The sequence below is a fragment of the Microtus oregoni genome, unplaced genomic scaffold (assembly GCF_018167655.1).
Source record: "Microtus oregoni isolate MIOR12 unplaced genomic scaffold, Mior012 000029F_ref0000214, whole genome shotgun sequence".
NCBI lineage: Eukaryota > Metazoa > Chordata > Mammalia > Rodentia > Cricetidae > Microtus > Microtus oregoni.
This window is the reverse complement of record NW_024543088.1, coordinates 7558358-7575367: the sequence shown is the minus strand read 5'-3', so window position 1 is coordinate 7575367 and position 17010 is coordinate 7558358. Positions and strand designations below refer to the sequence as shown.

At 41.5% G+C, this 17010-nt stretch overlaps 1 pseudogene; it reads right to left on the bottom strand.

Moving 5' to 3' along the window:
• LOC121464655 overlaps window positions 1-17010 on the bottom strand; it is a 112003-nt pseudogene that overhangs the window by 8486 nt on the left and 86507 nt on the right.

The window sequence follows — 17010 nt, the reverse complement described above, 5'->3', positions numbered from 1 at the left end:
CTCTCCCTGTTATTAGTGACGCACAACCAAAAGAAATCCAGTGTGCTGAGTACAGTGAAACTGAAACCTCATTCATCCCTCTCTCCTTCTTTCCCACTCAGAGTCAATGCAGAGAACCACTAGCACAGCATCTGCAGGGTTGACCATTACTGGCTCTCGGCCAAACTAACCTTCAGAAACCCTAGACTCCAGGTCTACTCTTCAGGAATGAAGAGAAGCAGGATAAATCCATTACCTCCCAAAAGCTCTATGATCCAGTGTCCCACCATGAAAAACCAAGCTGAAGCCTTCCATCATCAAGTAGTTCCCCACTCCCTATACAGGACTCACTGCGTTTTGCCCAGAACCATTTATATCTTGATGTGTAACAATGAGGTTAAAAGCCTGCTTACTTCTGCCACCCTCTAGTCTCATGATGCTCTCCTTTCTGTCTCTCAAGAAGCCTGCTCAGTCTTGTCAATATGGCTATAACCAAAACCTGTAGGCAATGAACAGTTGCCCCAGCGGCAGTTGGTGTTGCCACAGCACTGGTGACATCACATAGAAGGCCAGGGCTCTCCAGGATACAATAGAATGCCCAGGGAGGGGTCTGCTGATTCCCACAGTACAGCCCTTTCCTCTCTGGCTAATTTCCTCACTCCAAATATGACCTGAAACCAAGGTGCCATATCAGGAGACTCTCTGACGTCAGAAAGGAAGCTCTTAGGCACATCTTCCTTTCAAAGCCAGAGGTCTAGCTCCCCACTCATGAGAAACATTATCTGTGTGGAGTTGAAGGCTTACTTTCGAAGTACTGTGCAGGAATGGCTCTTCCCTTCGTTAAAATCCATATTGAGTAAGATGAGAAATTAATGATTCTGATAATGATTCTGATAATGATTCCCGTAACAGGTCAGGATGATGGGGATTGGGAGGGATGAGTCATCTGAAGTGAAGAGCATCTGGGGAAGATCCTCAGACTTTTAGAGACTGGTTGGTTCCAAACAAAGGGAAGTCATACAGGTAGTGAAAAAAATTGGTGAATCAGCAGAGCTCACTGAAGCTATGATGTTGTGAGTGAAGATGAGATTCAATTTGACAGTTCTGGCTGGTGCCACAGGAGCCTAGATGAGTCCTCAGATATATAGAAAAAAATCATGCCTGGGAAGAATATAATGGTCCAAACCTTGAATCAATAAACGGAAGAAAGAGCAGTGGCAAGTCAGATATCAGTCTGGGCTAAGTAGAGGCACCATAAGTTGGAAAAACACATGCACATGCACACACATACAGATAGTGAGGCACATAGCCATGGGATAGAACATGATGTAGATCATGCTATGGTGCTTCAATCAGCAACCAAAAGACAAATCCCTTGGTCTGGAGTCACCAGTTATGATCTACATGTTTGTGAATGGCTGGCACTTCTCGCTTTGAGTACTATGCCCATTAGGAGACCATGAGAAGGGCAGGCAATTGGAGAGGCTGGTGTTATTGAATCAAAGAGCTTTGTTATAGCCTAACCTCAACTTTCTACTTCTGACAGTCCCTGTAAAGTGTATCCAGCCCATGGTCAGCCTGGATTTTTTTTTCCTGATCTTTGGACTTTCTCAACGAAAGCATGTTCCTTGGAAGCTAGGGCTGAGGAGGTCTGTCAGGTGGACTTTGAAGCCCTAATCCTGTAAATGTGGTTATTAGCTTTTTTTTTCTAAATAGGGTCTTGTAGAGACTAAGAATTTGAGAACTTATTGGAATTAAAGAGCAAAGCATTTTCCAAAACTGGAATGAAAATGTTTTATGAACAAACAGAGTGCTGCTGTGGTAAAGAAGGAGAAGTAAGACACACACACACACACACACACACACACAGAGAGAGAGAGAGAGAGAGAGAGAGAGAGAGAGAGAGAGAGAGAGAGAGAAGGAGGGAGAAAATATGATTTTGCAAATCAAGCTGAGCTGTGAGTTTCTAGAAAGCAAGGTATAAAGGATCACCAGCAAATTCCAACAACTAAGAAAGAGGCCTGGACCCAGTTGCATCCTTGGTAATTCAGACAGTTTTGCCTTTGCAATAATTAATTGTGAGATGTCACACTTCCATGAACACACTTCTCCAGCCCAGGAGATATACTTATCCACCCTAGACAAATAAGCACAAAACCATTCTGTATGTGCCTCCCTCTTATCTCACCAATCTTGCATACAAAGACACTTCACTCTCCTCCTAATATCCTGAGATTCAGTTGACTGGGGACAGCAACTGCCATCCACAATGCTTCCTCTCAGCCCACCCTTGGAATCTGGAAGGTGTTCATGAAATGAACTTAGAGGTAAGACTTGGCCTACCTGATTCTCAAAACACAATCTTGTGATTCTCAGTCTCAGGATGATAACCCTAAGCCATCACTCTAGAGAAAAGGGAGTCTCATTGCCAGCTAGTTTTTCTCCTTCCCTTGTCATCTTTCAGGAACCTAGGGCACAGCCTCCTCAAGCCTATTCAAAGTGCACACATAACTCTCAAGTCTGACCTCAGAAGTCAAGAGAAAATTGGCAGAGTTCACAGACACTCACATGATTGGAAATGCTGAGGTTAATCATGGTTCACTCTAGCACCTTGCAGTGATTTGCTCCTACCCTGAGCTTTTTCTTACATTGGATTTTTTTTCCATTTCTGTCCCTATGGTCATCTAATTTCCTTGAAACTTTCTATGTAGTAGCTTTCTGTGAACTTTTCTCTCAATCATTTCCACACACATTACTATTGCCTGTTTAAACACATAAAGTTTAAAACAAGGTGATATTTATATGAAATCACAAATAATTTTAGGAAAATTGAATCTATATGGAATATAATCATGTTACATAGCATGAATATTCCAAGAAACTAAAATATGCATCAAAATCTGAAAGAGTTTGAGGTTGGCCTGTTCTTTAATATATTATCTTGACATACAGTCAAGAAATCTTATTGCTTATATCAATCCTACTAGAAATATTTATTTATTCATAAAAGCTGATGTTTAAATAATTATGGCCATAACAATAATGCATAAATGATTCAGTTAACAACAAATGTATAATGACTATAAATTTCAAATCTAGATACAATGTTTGTAATTTATAACACCTGTAAAGCTAAGTATTGACTAAACCTTGAAAATTACTTGAAGCACGTAAGCCTGTGTAATAAGTTGGTCAATGTATGAAAATTGGTTATAGAGAGAAGTAATTTGAGTTATACTAAGGTATTTTGTAAAATGTACTCATCACATTACTGGCTTCTAAGGTTTGAATATGTGTTAAAGGACTTGTCACATTCCTGACATCTGTAAGGTTTCTCACCACTATGAATTCTGTGATGAGTTTGAAGAGTTTAGACCTTGGTAAAGGACTTGCCAAATTCTTGACATTTGTAAGGTTTTTCATCAGTCTGAATTCTATGGTAATCTTGAAGATATCATGATGGGTAAAGAAGTTGCCACATTCTTGGTATCTGTAAGGTTTCTCACAGGTATGAATTCTGTGTGAGATTGAAGAGTTGAGACATTGGTAAAAGACTTGCCACATGTTTGATATCTGCAAAGTTTCTTACCAGTATGAATCCTTGAAGAGTTAAGATATTGGCAAAGGACTTGCCACCGATATGGATTCTCTGATGTCTAATGATTTGAGACCAGGTAAAGTTCTTGCCACATTCTTGACATCTGTAATTTTTCTCATGGGTATGAATTCTGTGATGAGATTGAAGAGTTGGGACCATGGTAAAGGAATTGCCACATGCTTGACATTTGTAAGGTTTCTCACCAGTATAGATTCTCTGGTGATCTTGTAGATTTCTGTGATAGGAAGAGCTTGTAACATTATTGATACCATAAATTTTCTCAACAGTATGGATTCTGTGATGAGTATTAAGAATTGAGACCTAGGTAAAGTACTTGCCACATTCTTGATATCTGTAAGGTTTTTCACCAGTATGGATTCTGTGATGTCTGTGAAGATTTGAGAACTGGGTAAAGGTCTTGCCATATTATTGACATCTGTATGGTTTCTCACTAGTAAGGATTCTCTGGTGAGCATTAAGATTTGCATGGTGGGTAAATGACTTGCCACAATCTTTGAGTTCGTATGCCTTCTTTTTGGTATTAAATCTCTTATGCCTATTGAGGCATGTACATCTTTTTAAGGACTTTCCACATTCCTTACAGGTGTTTTGTCTCTCTTCATTTTGATTGTTTATATAATGCTTTTCTTATTTCTGGACATGCGTGACAAATAAGAGTTCTGTATTCTAATCAAAAGTCTCCTTATACTTATCATATATGTATTGGCTCTTAGGAAGTCAGCATTCTTTATATTTATAAACAATAAATAAAGATATACTGTCATTTAGTGTTTTGGTAATTTGTCCCTTCAAGGTGAGGATTCTCATAACTATTCATTGTAGGAGGTCGCTTGTTCATTTCCCAGCAGCACAGACTCCCGAAATAATCACACATCAACAATATTAATCAAATTACTGCTTGGCCTCTGAGCTCTAGCTTCTTATTGGCTTGCTCTTACATATGAATCATATTAATTTAATCCATTTCTATAAATCTATGTATTGCCACGTGGTTGTGACTAACCAAGTAAAGTTGTGGTGTCTGACTATGGTAGATCTACATGGCATCTTTATACTCTGCCTTCCTTTACCCAGCATTTATTTTAATTTTCCCTGCCTAGCTCTACTCTTTTGCCCTATCATAAGCCAAGACAGTTTCTTTATTAACCAATGGTATTCACAGCATACAGAAGGGAATACCACATCACCTCCCCTGTTCTGTTTCAAAAAAAGGAAGGTTTTAACTCTAACATAGTAAAATTACATATAATAAAACTTTTATCATGCAAGAATTACAGTAACATATTTATATATACTTTATCTTTTATCGTAACAATGGAAAACTATAATTATAACTATGTATTCTTCAACTCCATCAAAGATCCAGAAAGATATAATATTACCCAAGTAAACAGGAGTGTATTGTAAGCAACTTGTAAAACTCTAGAATTAACAGAGACATCTCACTGCCTGGACTGACACCCAAAGTTCTACTGAAACACTGGAGTGTCCATCTTCAGCCTACAGTCCCATAGTATCTGGAAGAATTTTCTATGAAGCAGGATATTTCAAAGACAGTTCCACTTATATTGACAAGTTTGTCAATCACTTTTTTTCTGTTTCCTGTAGAATGTCTAGCAGACTCTTTCATGAAGCAGGAACCCTGAATGATCATCTCACCTTTATGCAAGTTCAGCAGTCATTTCTCTGTGGGTCCTGCATGTCCAGTTCATACAGCATAGAATCAAGCAGTCCAGGTAAGAGTAGTTTCCTGCCCAGTTGTCTAACAAACTCCATGAGGAGCCTCTTCATTGCCCATCTTCATTTTGAAGTAGATTTGTGCTGCCAGGACATGAAAGTCCTACGTACTTAAAACATTTTAAATGCCATATTCTGTTAGTCTTTGAAAGATCTGAAGAATATTTATCTAACTAAAATAAATCTCTATATAGTTAGAAACCATAACAAAAATGACTATAAGTTTGATTACCATAGATGATTATCTACTAAGCTATATTTCTTAATTATACATTATATTTTTAAATGAAATATGCAATCACAATATTTTAACTCAGAGCAGAAATATACATAAAATAAGATTGACTTAAAACTTGTATCAACGGGCCAAGACATATACTAATGCAAAGGATTCGTCAGAATGTATATCCAACTTTAAATGTAAACAAGCATTAATAAACAATCATTTAGGGAATTTGGGCATAGTTCTCTCTAAACTGCTTCCTTATTTTTGTTGCACAAAGTAATTTTGGGGGGGTAGTCACTGCAACTTTATAGGGGGTCTTGGTCCATCAAACCACATTAGTCTGGAATTAATCCATAGGTTCTCTTCTTCTGTGGAAACAAAAGCAGAACCTCTTTTCCAAAGAAACATATCCTGAGACTCAAATTCTGAAGTCAAGATACCTTTATGTTGATTTAAATTAGCAACCCCTGGCGATGGGGGCTGGAGAGATGGCTCAGTGGTTAAGAGCATTGCCTGCTCTTCCAAAGGTCCTGAGTTCAATACCCATCAACCACATGGTGGCTCACAACCATCTGTAATGAGGTCTGGTGCCCTCTTCTGGCCTGCAGACATACACACAGACAGAACATTGTATACATAATAAATAAATAAATATTTAAAAAAATAAATAAATAAATTAGCAACCCCCTGAATATCCCTCTGCAGTCATAAAATTCAAAGAAAACATGATAGAATACATAATCCAGACTCTCTGTGCATTTTCCATTTTATATGACTTATTTTTCTTACTCTATTAGCTTTTCTATAAGTTTACTCTGTCTCTTTAATGTCTTTGTTTTATATTTTAAATAATTTACCTCCCTATATAACTCTATAAACTTTTATTCTCTCTCCCAAGCCTATATACATTTATTAACACTGTGACCCACGTAGAGGTCTTCTGAATTTGTCTTTATTGTGTATCTGTAATTTTTTTCTCACCAGGACTGCTTCTTAAAATGGTAAGCACTTCTTAGAAGTGGCATTTTTAGGACAAATGCGGCATGCTTGGCCCATTAGCTGTAGCTTCTTATTGTCTAACTCTTACATATTAAATTAACCATCTCTCAGCCTCTATGGCTAACTAGTGTGGCTGTTGGGATTAATGATAACACTGCATGGCCTGTATGGCTGACTAGTGTGGCTAGCTTAGCACTCTGATCTTCAGACAAGCTCTATTGGTTAGATCTTAAACAAAATATCACCACAAGTAAGTTTCTACTAGAAACATGAGAAAAACCACAAAAACAACTGCATATCAGTGTCCTTCACTTACTTCCTAACCTTGTAATTTTCATTAAGTTACTTTTTAATTTAAATGTATATACTTATTTAACAAGCATTGGGCACTAACACTTGAAAGTTTAGTTTCTCCTACTTTATGTAAGCTGTTTTAAGCAGAGATCTGAAACAAAGCTTCACGTAAACATGGAACTGATTTGTGCAAAGGTGAGTCATTATCCTGGTTTAAAATGTCTGAAAAAATAGTAAAATACCTTTGAGTAGAGACACTATATCAAGGGTTTAGTTCATTTTGTTCACAATTATAAAATACCATTTAAGATGAGCACCCTGTTTCTAAAGAAAACACAGCAGATCAGAGTTACAGCATGAAAAGAAACCTGTTTTAAAGGATCCAGAGGTGTTTTCAAGAGCTACTCTGCCAAGATAATGATAATAAAGATAATATTAATTTTAGAACTTATGGTTGGAAGAAAGGAGACCAAATTGTTTGATATACAAGTGATAAATCTAAAAATACAAAATGTTACTAATAAAAAATTAGATATTAGACATGTGTATAAATCTAGTAAACCAAAAGGGCATTGGTTTACACACCTCATAAATGTATCATGGATCTGAAATAAAAGATGTCAAATTTCTGCAGTTCAACACTTCTCAAACTAAATCATTACAAGACTTTAGTAGACTCCATTGCCTGGTAAAGGCAGTGTGCTAAATGTAAAAGCATGGACTGAGACAGACACTGTGAGTTTTTATTTTATGTTATGTTGACTTAACTAGTCTAGAACACTTTATGTAGACCAGGCTAGTTTTGACCTCAAAAATTGTTTCCTGGAACATGAACAAGGAAGTCAGGACCACGAGGGGTGCACCCACCCACTGTGACAGTGGAACTGATCTATTGGGGGCTCACCAAGGCCAGCGGGACTGGGACTGAATAAGCATGGGATGAAACCGGACTTTCTGAACGTGGTGGACAATGACGGCTGATGAGAAGCCAAGAACATTGGCACTAGGTTTCGATCCTAATACATGAACTGGCTTTAAGGAAGCCTAGCCTGTTTGGATGCTCACCTTCCTGGTCCTGAATATAAGTGGGAGGACCTTGAACTTCCCGCAGGGTAGGGAATCTGGACTGCTCTTGATTCTCGAGAGGGAGGAGGAATGGAGTGGGGGGGGAGGAGGAGAGGGGGAAGGGATTTGGGGGAGAGGACGAGGCATGGGAAAAGGGGGAGGGAAATGGGAAACAGGGAGGAGGCGGAAATTATTTTTTCAACAACTAAAAAAAATAAACAAAAAAAATTGTCTCTTTGGTTCAACTTCTTACTTAGCTTCTTTAGAATCACCAATTGTAGACGCCGTAACTCTTATTTATGGCAAGAAACCAATTATGAGTGAGTACATCCCATATTCATCTTTTTGGGTCTGGGTTACCTCACTCAGTATAGTGTTTTCTATTTCAATCCATTTGCATGCAAAATTCGAGAAGTCATTGTTTTTTACCGCAGCATAGTACTCTAATGTGTAGATTTTCCACACTTTCTTCATCCATTCTTCCATTGAGGGGCATCTAGGTTGTTTCAAGGTTGTGGCTATTACAAATAATACTGCAATGAACATGGTTGAACAAATGCTCCTGTCATATGATAGGGCATCTCTTGGGTATATTCCCAGGAGTGGTATTGCTGGGTCCAGGGGTAGGTTGATCCCGAATTTCCTGAGAAACCGAAACACCGATTTCCGAAGTGGTTGCACAAGATTGCTTTCCCACCAGCAATGGATGAGGGTACCCCTTCTTCCACAGCCTCTCCAGCAAAGGCTGTCATTGGAGTTTTTGATTTTAGCCATTCTGACAGGTGTAAGATGATATCTCAAAGTTGTTTTGATTTGCATTTCCCTGATCGCTAAGGAGGTTGAGCATGACCTTAAGTGTCTTTTGGCCATTTGAACTTCCTCTGCTGAGAATTCTCTGTTCAGTTCAGTGCCCCATTTTTTAATTGGGTTAATTAGCATTTTAAAGTCTAGTTACCTGAGTTCTCTATATATTTTGGAGATCAGACCTTTGTCTGTTGTGGGGTTGGTGAAGATCTTCTCCCAGTCAGTAGGTTGCCTTTTTGTCTTGGTGACAGTGTCCTTAGCTTTACAGAAGCTTCTCAGTTTTAGTAGGTCCCATTTATTCAATGTTGCCCTTAATGTCTGTGCTGTTGGGGTTATACATAGGAAGCGATCTCCTGTGCCCATCTGTTGTAGGGTACTTCCCACTTTCTCTTCTATCAGGTTCAGTGTGTTCTGACTGATATTGAGGTCTTTAATCCATTTGGACTTGAGTTTTGTGCATGGTGATAGATATGGGTCTATTTTCATTCTTCTACAGGTTGACATCCAGTTATGCCAGCACCATTTGTTGAAGATGCTTTCTTTCTTCCATTGTATACTTTTTGCTCCTTTATCAAAAATGAGGTGTTCATAGGTTTGTGGGTTAAAATTTGGGTCTTCTATATGATTCCATTTGTCGACTTCTCTGTTTTTATGCCAGTACCACACTGTTTCCAACACTGTAGCTCTGTAATAGAGTTTGAAGTCAGGGATGGTAATGCCTCCAGACAATCCTTTATTGTATAGGATTGTTTTGGCTATCCTGGGTTTTTTGTTTTTCCATATAAAGTTGATTATTGTCCTCTCAAGATCTGTGAAGAATTTTGATGGGACCTTGTTGGGGATTGCATTGAATCTATAAATTGCCTTTGGTAGAATTGCCATTTTTACTATGTTGATCCTCCCAATCCAAGAGCAAGGGAGGTCCTTCCATTTTCTGGTATACTCCTCAATTTCTTTCTTCAATGCCTTAAAGTTCTTGTCAAATAGATCTTTCACTTCCTTGGTTAGAGTTACCCCAAGATATTTTATGTTGTGTGTGGCTATCGTGAAAGGTGAAGCTTCTCTGATTTTCCTCTCTGCTTCCATATCCTTTGTGTAAAAGAGGGCGACTGATTTTTTTGGAGTTGATCTAGTATCCTGCCATATTACTAAAGCTGTTTATCAGCTGTAAAAGTTCTTTGGTGGAGTTTTGGGGGTCGCTTATGTACACTATCATATCATCTGCAAATAATGAAAGTTTCACTTCTTCCTTTCCAATTCGAATCCCCTTGATCCCCTTATGTTGTCTTATTGCAATTGCTAGAACTTCAAGCACTATATTGAAGAGGTATGACGAGAGTGGACAGCCTTGTCGTGTTCCTGAGTTTAGTGGGATGGCTTTGAGTTTCTCTCCATTTAATTTGATGTTAGCTGTCGGCTTGCTGTATATAGCTTATATTATATTTAGGTATGACCCTTGTATTCCTAATCTCTCCAATACTTTTATCATAAAAGGATGTCCTCTTGGCTATGGGAAGAAGACTTAATTGCCGGGGAGAAAATTGGGATCTTGGGGGTGGGGTGGGATGGGGGTAAGGAGAGATGGGGAGAGAAACGGGAGAAGGGGAGAATGGGGGGAACTTGGGGAAAAAGGAAGATTGGGATAAAGGAAGGTAGGATAGGGGAGCATGGAAGCACAATTCTTAGTTAAGGGAGCCACCTTAGGGTTGGCAAGAGACTTGAACCTAGAGTGGCTCCCAGGAGCCCAAGCCGAGGTCCTCAGTTAATTCCTTGTGCAGCTGAGGATAGGGAACCGGAAATGACCCTAGCCTATAGCAATACTGACGAATATCTTGCATATCATCATAGAACCTTCATCTGGTGATGGATGGAGATAGAGACAGAGACCCACACTGAAGCACTGGACTGAGCTCCCAATGTCCCAATGAGGAACAGAAGGAGGGAGAACATGAACAAAGAAGTCGGGACCACGAGGGGTGCACCCACCCATTGATACAGTGGAGCTGATCTACTGGGAGCTCACCCAGGCCAGCTGGACTGTGACTGAAAAAGCATGGGTTAAAACTGGACTCTCTGAACATGGCGAACAATGAGGGCTGATGAGAAGCCAAGGACAATGGCACGGGGTTTTGATCCTACGCAATGTGCTGTCTTTGTGGGAGCCTAGCCAGTTTGGGTGTTCACCTTCCTAGATATGGACAGAGGGGGGAGGACCTAGGACTTACCACAGGGCAGGGAACCCTGACTGCTCTTTGGACTGGAGAGGGTGGGGGAGAGGAGTGAGAAGAGGGGCAGAAGGATGGGAGGAGGGGGGAAGGGTAGGAGGAGAGGGAGGGAAATGGGAGGCTGGGAGGAGGTGGAAACTTGTTTTTTTTCTTCCTTTTCTCAATAATAAATAAATAAATAAATAAATAAATAAATAAATAAAAAATTGTCTCCTGGCTCTGCCTTCCTGGGCTAGGATTAAAGGCATGAGTGACTACAGCTCATGAAATTGATTATTTTTAATGTTTAAATAGGAGTGAGAAAAAATTGATATTTCATTTTTCAATCATCTTCATTGTTTCTATTTTCCAAATTGTTGATATCATGGTAAAGTAACCACAGGCTTATACCATGTGCGCTTCTGTCTAAAACCAGAGGGAGATGATAAAAGTGTTAAAACCACAGAGGAATTTTTTTGTTCTCTTAAGATAAATTGCATAATGAGCAAACAATGAATGAAAGGAACTATGAACTGGAAAAGGTTGGCAAATTTTTCATCAAACATACGTATCCATTGTTGTCCAATGTCATCTCTTTTGCTAAAATCATTAAAAGGGTTGCACATGGTCACAAACTTATGACCATTATATACACATGCACATCATTTTTATCATTAATTTTTCTTAATGTTTTTGATTCATCACCACTTTAGTCTATACTATTTGGGCAGATTTGGAGATTGTTTAAACCTTAGGTAGCATATAAAAACAGCAAACTTACTGGATTTGCAGTAGACAGATGAGTGTTTAGAGTGAGTTGGATTAGTTCAATCCACACTGTGTGGAATCTGCTGCACATGGAAACTATGGCCCAGAAGAAAAGATGTTTTGTTTTCACAAGCCAAAGACACACCAAAGTACAGAGGACTGCAGTATCTGCAGAACCAACTACTCCAGCTCTCAGTTCATGGGCAGTAAACATTATGGCAAGGACTTCCACAGCTGTTTTGGGTTGCACTAGATTCGCTCACTCAGTAGACACCTGCAGTGCCTGTGTACTGCTTGTGAAAAATGGAAGAAGTTGCCAAGAGGATCAATGAAAACAAACAAACAAAAAAAAAAGAAGTAAAAACAAAAGTAGAATCATCTGGTAGATGCAAGGGCGGGACTCAGTCTAAGGACAAACGATCTTCATACACTTGGTTCTAACTGGTGGCAACTGTATGTGGGGGTGTGTGTGGGGTGAGTGTGGGTGTGTGTGGGGTGAGTGTGGGTGTGTGTGGGGTGAGTGTGGGTGTGTGTGGGGTGAGTGTCGGTGTGTGTGGGGTGAGTGTCGGTGTGTGGGGGGTGAGTGTGTGTGTGGGGGTGAGTGTCTGTGTGTGTGGGGGTGAGTGTCTGTGTGTGTGGGGTGAGTGTCGGTGTGTGTGGGGTGAGTGTCGGTGTGTGTGGGTTGAGTGTGTGTGGGGGGGTGAGTGTGGGTGTGTGCGGGGTGAGTGTGGGTGTGTGGGGTGAGTGTCGGTGTGTGGGGTGAGTGTGGGTGTGTGTGGTGTGAGTGTCGGTGTGTGTGGGGTGAGTGTCGGTGTGTGGATGGGTGTATATGCACTACAGGCATGCTTGGTGCTGAGGTCAGAAGAAGGTATTGATTGGGCCCCCTGGAATTTTAGTTTCAAATGAGCTCCCTTATGGGTTCTGGAAACCAAACTCAAGTGCTCTCCACTACTGAACCATCTCTCCAAGTGCCCAACTCACACTTCTTAAATTTAGCAGATGAAATGATGTTTTGAGTAACCTATATGAAACAGCCTTATGGAATTTTATCAACTGTTTTGTGACATAAACCAATGGGTGGGACCATTTCAGAGCTTTGAATGAATCCTTCTGACTCTGTTCCGAATATTCCTACTGTAAGTAGATGACAGTGTTGGAGCAGGCCCTTATTCTACAGCTTCCCAATGTAACAGACATGGTTTAGGAGTGAGAGGTTGGAAGGCATCTCCAGAATCCAAACTTGCAGCTCAGCAGTTCCCCTCTGCTGTGGGCACCCTTTGCTCATGCATTTCAAAGGCCACGTTCAGTGGTTTGCTATCCCAGGATCACAATGAGCAATTGTGATTGGACACTGGGATAGAACTAATGTAGTGCAGAACAGGGAGTTCCTTTCTTTTCAGAGCCCTTCTTCATTACATTCTCTTAAATATGGCTGTTAATATAAAATCTAGTTCATAAAGACCGGAGAAGGCTATGTCATTTACATCCAAGGTACTACCCTCCTGTGTAGTCCTGCCGGATGTGAACTCACTGTGTAGCCAAGGCTCCTGGAATGTTCAGAAATTCATCTCTTCCCGTGAGTTCTGGAGTCACAGAGAGCAACCCCACACCTGACTCTAGAAGAGTGGTAAAATTGATGAGTCAAAAATTGCTTTTAATTCATAAATATAGTCATTTTACTCAATAGGGGCTTTAGGAAGGGTAGTCAGTATATACAGTGTTGAGCCTTAACCATCTATTAAAACAAGAAAAAAGAAATTATCAAAAACTAACAAAATTTAAACCAAAGCAAAGAAAAAAAATGTTCAGGCAAACGAAACCCAAACCAAAACCAGAACCTCTCCCCCAAATTAAGCTAAAAATATTCTCTTGCTCTAGATCCAACAAAACCATCGAGAGCATCTGGCTCCCTAAAGACACCAAAGGTGAACAAACCTCCTCTACAGACCCTTTCTCAGGACTGACATGCCAGTCCAGGATGTGAAACTGGAGAATCCCCTGACATTTTCTTTATGGATGATCAGTGACTAACACAGGTGAGGGATGCTGTAGTCTCTGTACTGCGTTATCTTCACCAACACTTTCCTGTGACATGGAGTCTCCCTCAGCACTCACAGGAGAGGGAATCCTGTTCTTTTCCCTGTGGTGTGTACAGACTACAGCATGGCATCAGTACAGTCTTTCTCGTGAGAGTCCTCACCACATATGGAGGGCTCAGCCGGCTTACTAAAGATATGGAGAGTAAACTGACAGAGTAAGCCTTGCTCAGCAGCATATCCTCCCCATGCTGCTGTGCGCCACTCAGGGTCCACCTGCTGACCGATGTCGGGATTTGGAGTAATTCTTGGTGGGTCCTCTGAATATCAGGCATCTTTCTGATGATTTCCTTTCTCCAGGAATAGTGGGACAACAGAACATGAATCAGATTGGCGATGGATCCGCTGCAGGAGGTGGAGATTGTTCTTACTCATTTGTTCACAGCTACAAGGAGGGGTCTGCTTCTCAGTAGGTGTTGCTGCTCGAGTGGAGAATGTGTGAAGCTTCCTTCAGCCTCCTCAGTTCTCCAAAGCGGAGCTGTCAGAGAAGGAAAGGCAATCAGATGCATAGGAAGCCTCACTGGACCTATGACAAAACCAGGACCTGACCACACATGGGAAACAAACGTCAAGGAAGAAAACCCACCCCATGAATGCCAAGGTTGCAGGGGATAGTAGTCAATGGTGGCTCATTGGCCTGGCACACTCAGGGCTCCTGCTGTAGCAGGTCTGTCTGCAGGAGGCTCTCATCCTGGACTGTGGCCAGTTCCAGATCATGCTGGAGGTTTTCAAACCTAGGGGAGGAAGACAGCGGGGACACAGGTCTGTTGGGGACCTGCCCTGCCAGCTTTTGAGCTCCCACCAGCTCTACTCAACTGCACAATGCATTACATTTGAGCTGGGCTCATTCACTCTTTGCTTCCTCAAGGATAAGACAACACCCGAGTTTCTTTTTTCTCCACTTTTAAAGCTGCTAGAAATTGAACTGAGAAATACACACCATGGTGAACTAGAAAAACAGTCCAGAATGCTGGGAGGAAGGGGAAGTAAGCAGAGACTCGATAGCTCTCCTCTCTGGGGCAGACGTGATGAAGCTCTGACCCAAAATGGACATAGGCTAGAATCTTCCCAGTAAGTGCACCTTGGGGTGCTACACACATTATTAGAAATGGGCTAGTACAGGTGTGAGAGTTAGCTATGAAGAGGCTAGATATAATGGGCCAAGCAGTGTTTAAAAGAATACAATTTGTCTGTTATTTCAGGGCATAAGCTAGCCAGGTGGCTGGGAGCTGGGTGCTGCAGGAACGCAGCCAGCAGCTCCCACAACAGGATAATACATATTGCTTCCTTTGCAGACATTTCTGAATCAGTATTTCCTGGAACGAGACTTAAGGATAGATTTATAAGTCTCCAGTGGGTTTCAATGGGCTGCCAAGGTGAGCACATGGTCGGAGTGGAGTTGCCTGACCTTAGTGCTGGCATCACCTGGAAACTGTGACACAGAAAGAACAACAAGCCCTGCCACACACTTCCAACTGCCAGGCGTATACACAGACACACATACACACATACACACACATAATGCACTCACACAGACACACACTCACACATGCAGACACACGCACATACACTCACACACACTAACACAAACATACTAACACACAGACACACACACACACACACACACACACACTAACACAGAGACACAGACGATGAATACCAAATAAATACAGGGAGGTGTGGAATTGTCTCAGAATATAAGAAACCAGACTAGAGAGAAGCAGGGATGATGTTCAGAATTCAAGTCACACACTGAGATGGACCAAGACGACTAGGCCCCTGCAGCTGCTCCCAGGAGCAGCCAGTACTCAAGCACCTGCTGGTTAAGCACAAAGACTCACCATAAACTCACAGCACCTAGCATCGTCCACAAGCCAACACCTGTCAAGGCCTCATGAAATGTACGCTGAGAGCTCACAAACTATTGCCCCATCCCCAGACTGATCCAGGCCACAGGCTCTGCTTTTCATTTGGAGGAATCACACAGCGTGTGTCCTGATATCACTCCTTCCCAGATTTCAGCTATGCCTCTCAGATGCCCTCAGGACAATTAGTTTGGGCAGAAGGACATGCAGTCTCCTGTGACCTGAGGAATGCTGGGTTTGACTCAGTACGGTCAAGACAGTTACCAAGAAACTGAACAAAAGGACTACCTGTTGTTCAAGTCCTTGTTGGGAGAATTAGCCAGGATTCCACGAAGTTCATTCCTTTCTTGGGTCATCATCTGAAGCTGCAGGGTCAGTGTATCCACCTTGTTCATCCGCTGCTCCTGCTCAGTGACAGAGGTTGGGGTTGCTGTCTTTCCGGTACTCCCTGCAGGTAGATAAACATAAGTAAATTTATACAGTAGTATGGCACAGGACCAGGAGAGATCATGTTGAGTTCATGAAGAGGCCTGAGGAAGAGTGAATGCATGAAACTCAGGGAAGACCCCAAAGAGCAGGACACCTATCCTTAAGCTGGGAGCCCATAAGCCATGCCTCTGTCTGCATTCACTGTGGTGAGCTATGTGCATCAGCCCTATGCAGCCCCACTGGCCCTGGAAGGCATATGTCACCCAGCCATGCTGCTTTGGAAGTATCAACTCATATCTGAAGTGATGCAGAAAATTCCTGGAGTCTCTAGTGCTTAGCATGACGAATCTGTTTCACCCGTGGCCAGGAATGAAAGTAACTAAATGTCTGAGACCCTGGTGCATAGATGGGGATTTTCACATGAGATACCCACAGGCCCTAAAGAATCTACTGATATGAGTTGTAGCAACACCCTACTCTCACACCTCAATTGTCTCTGCCTCCTGCTGGCCTTCTTTGCCACTCCAAATAAATGAAGGAACTCACAGAACAGCAGCTGTAGCCTTGTCAACTCCTGGCTTTCTGCCAAACTAACCATCACCAATCCTTGACCATGGGTTTGCACTTTATTAACCCAGAGGCAGCATAGAACCATCTCTTCCAAAGATCCCAGCTACTGAACTTCATTTCTGGAAGTCCAGTTCAAGCCCCAACCCCCTCTTCAAAAGTCAGATCTCTCTGCCAATCGGTGTGCTCAATCATACCAATGTGTCTTCTGGTGAACCCTATAAGTACTTAATGAGTTCCCCAAAGACACAACACTGATGATTTCACAAAAGAGGTCAATGACTCTCCAGGATGCAATAGAATGTGCAGAGAATAAACTGTTAGGGTCACTGCCAACTGCCATCACTTATCTCATAAC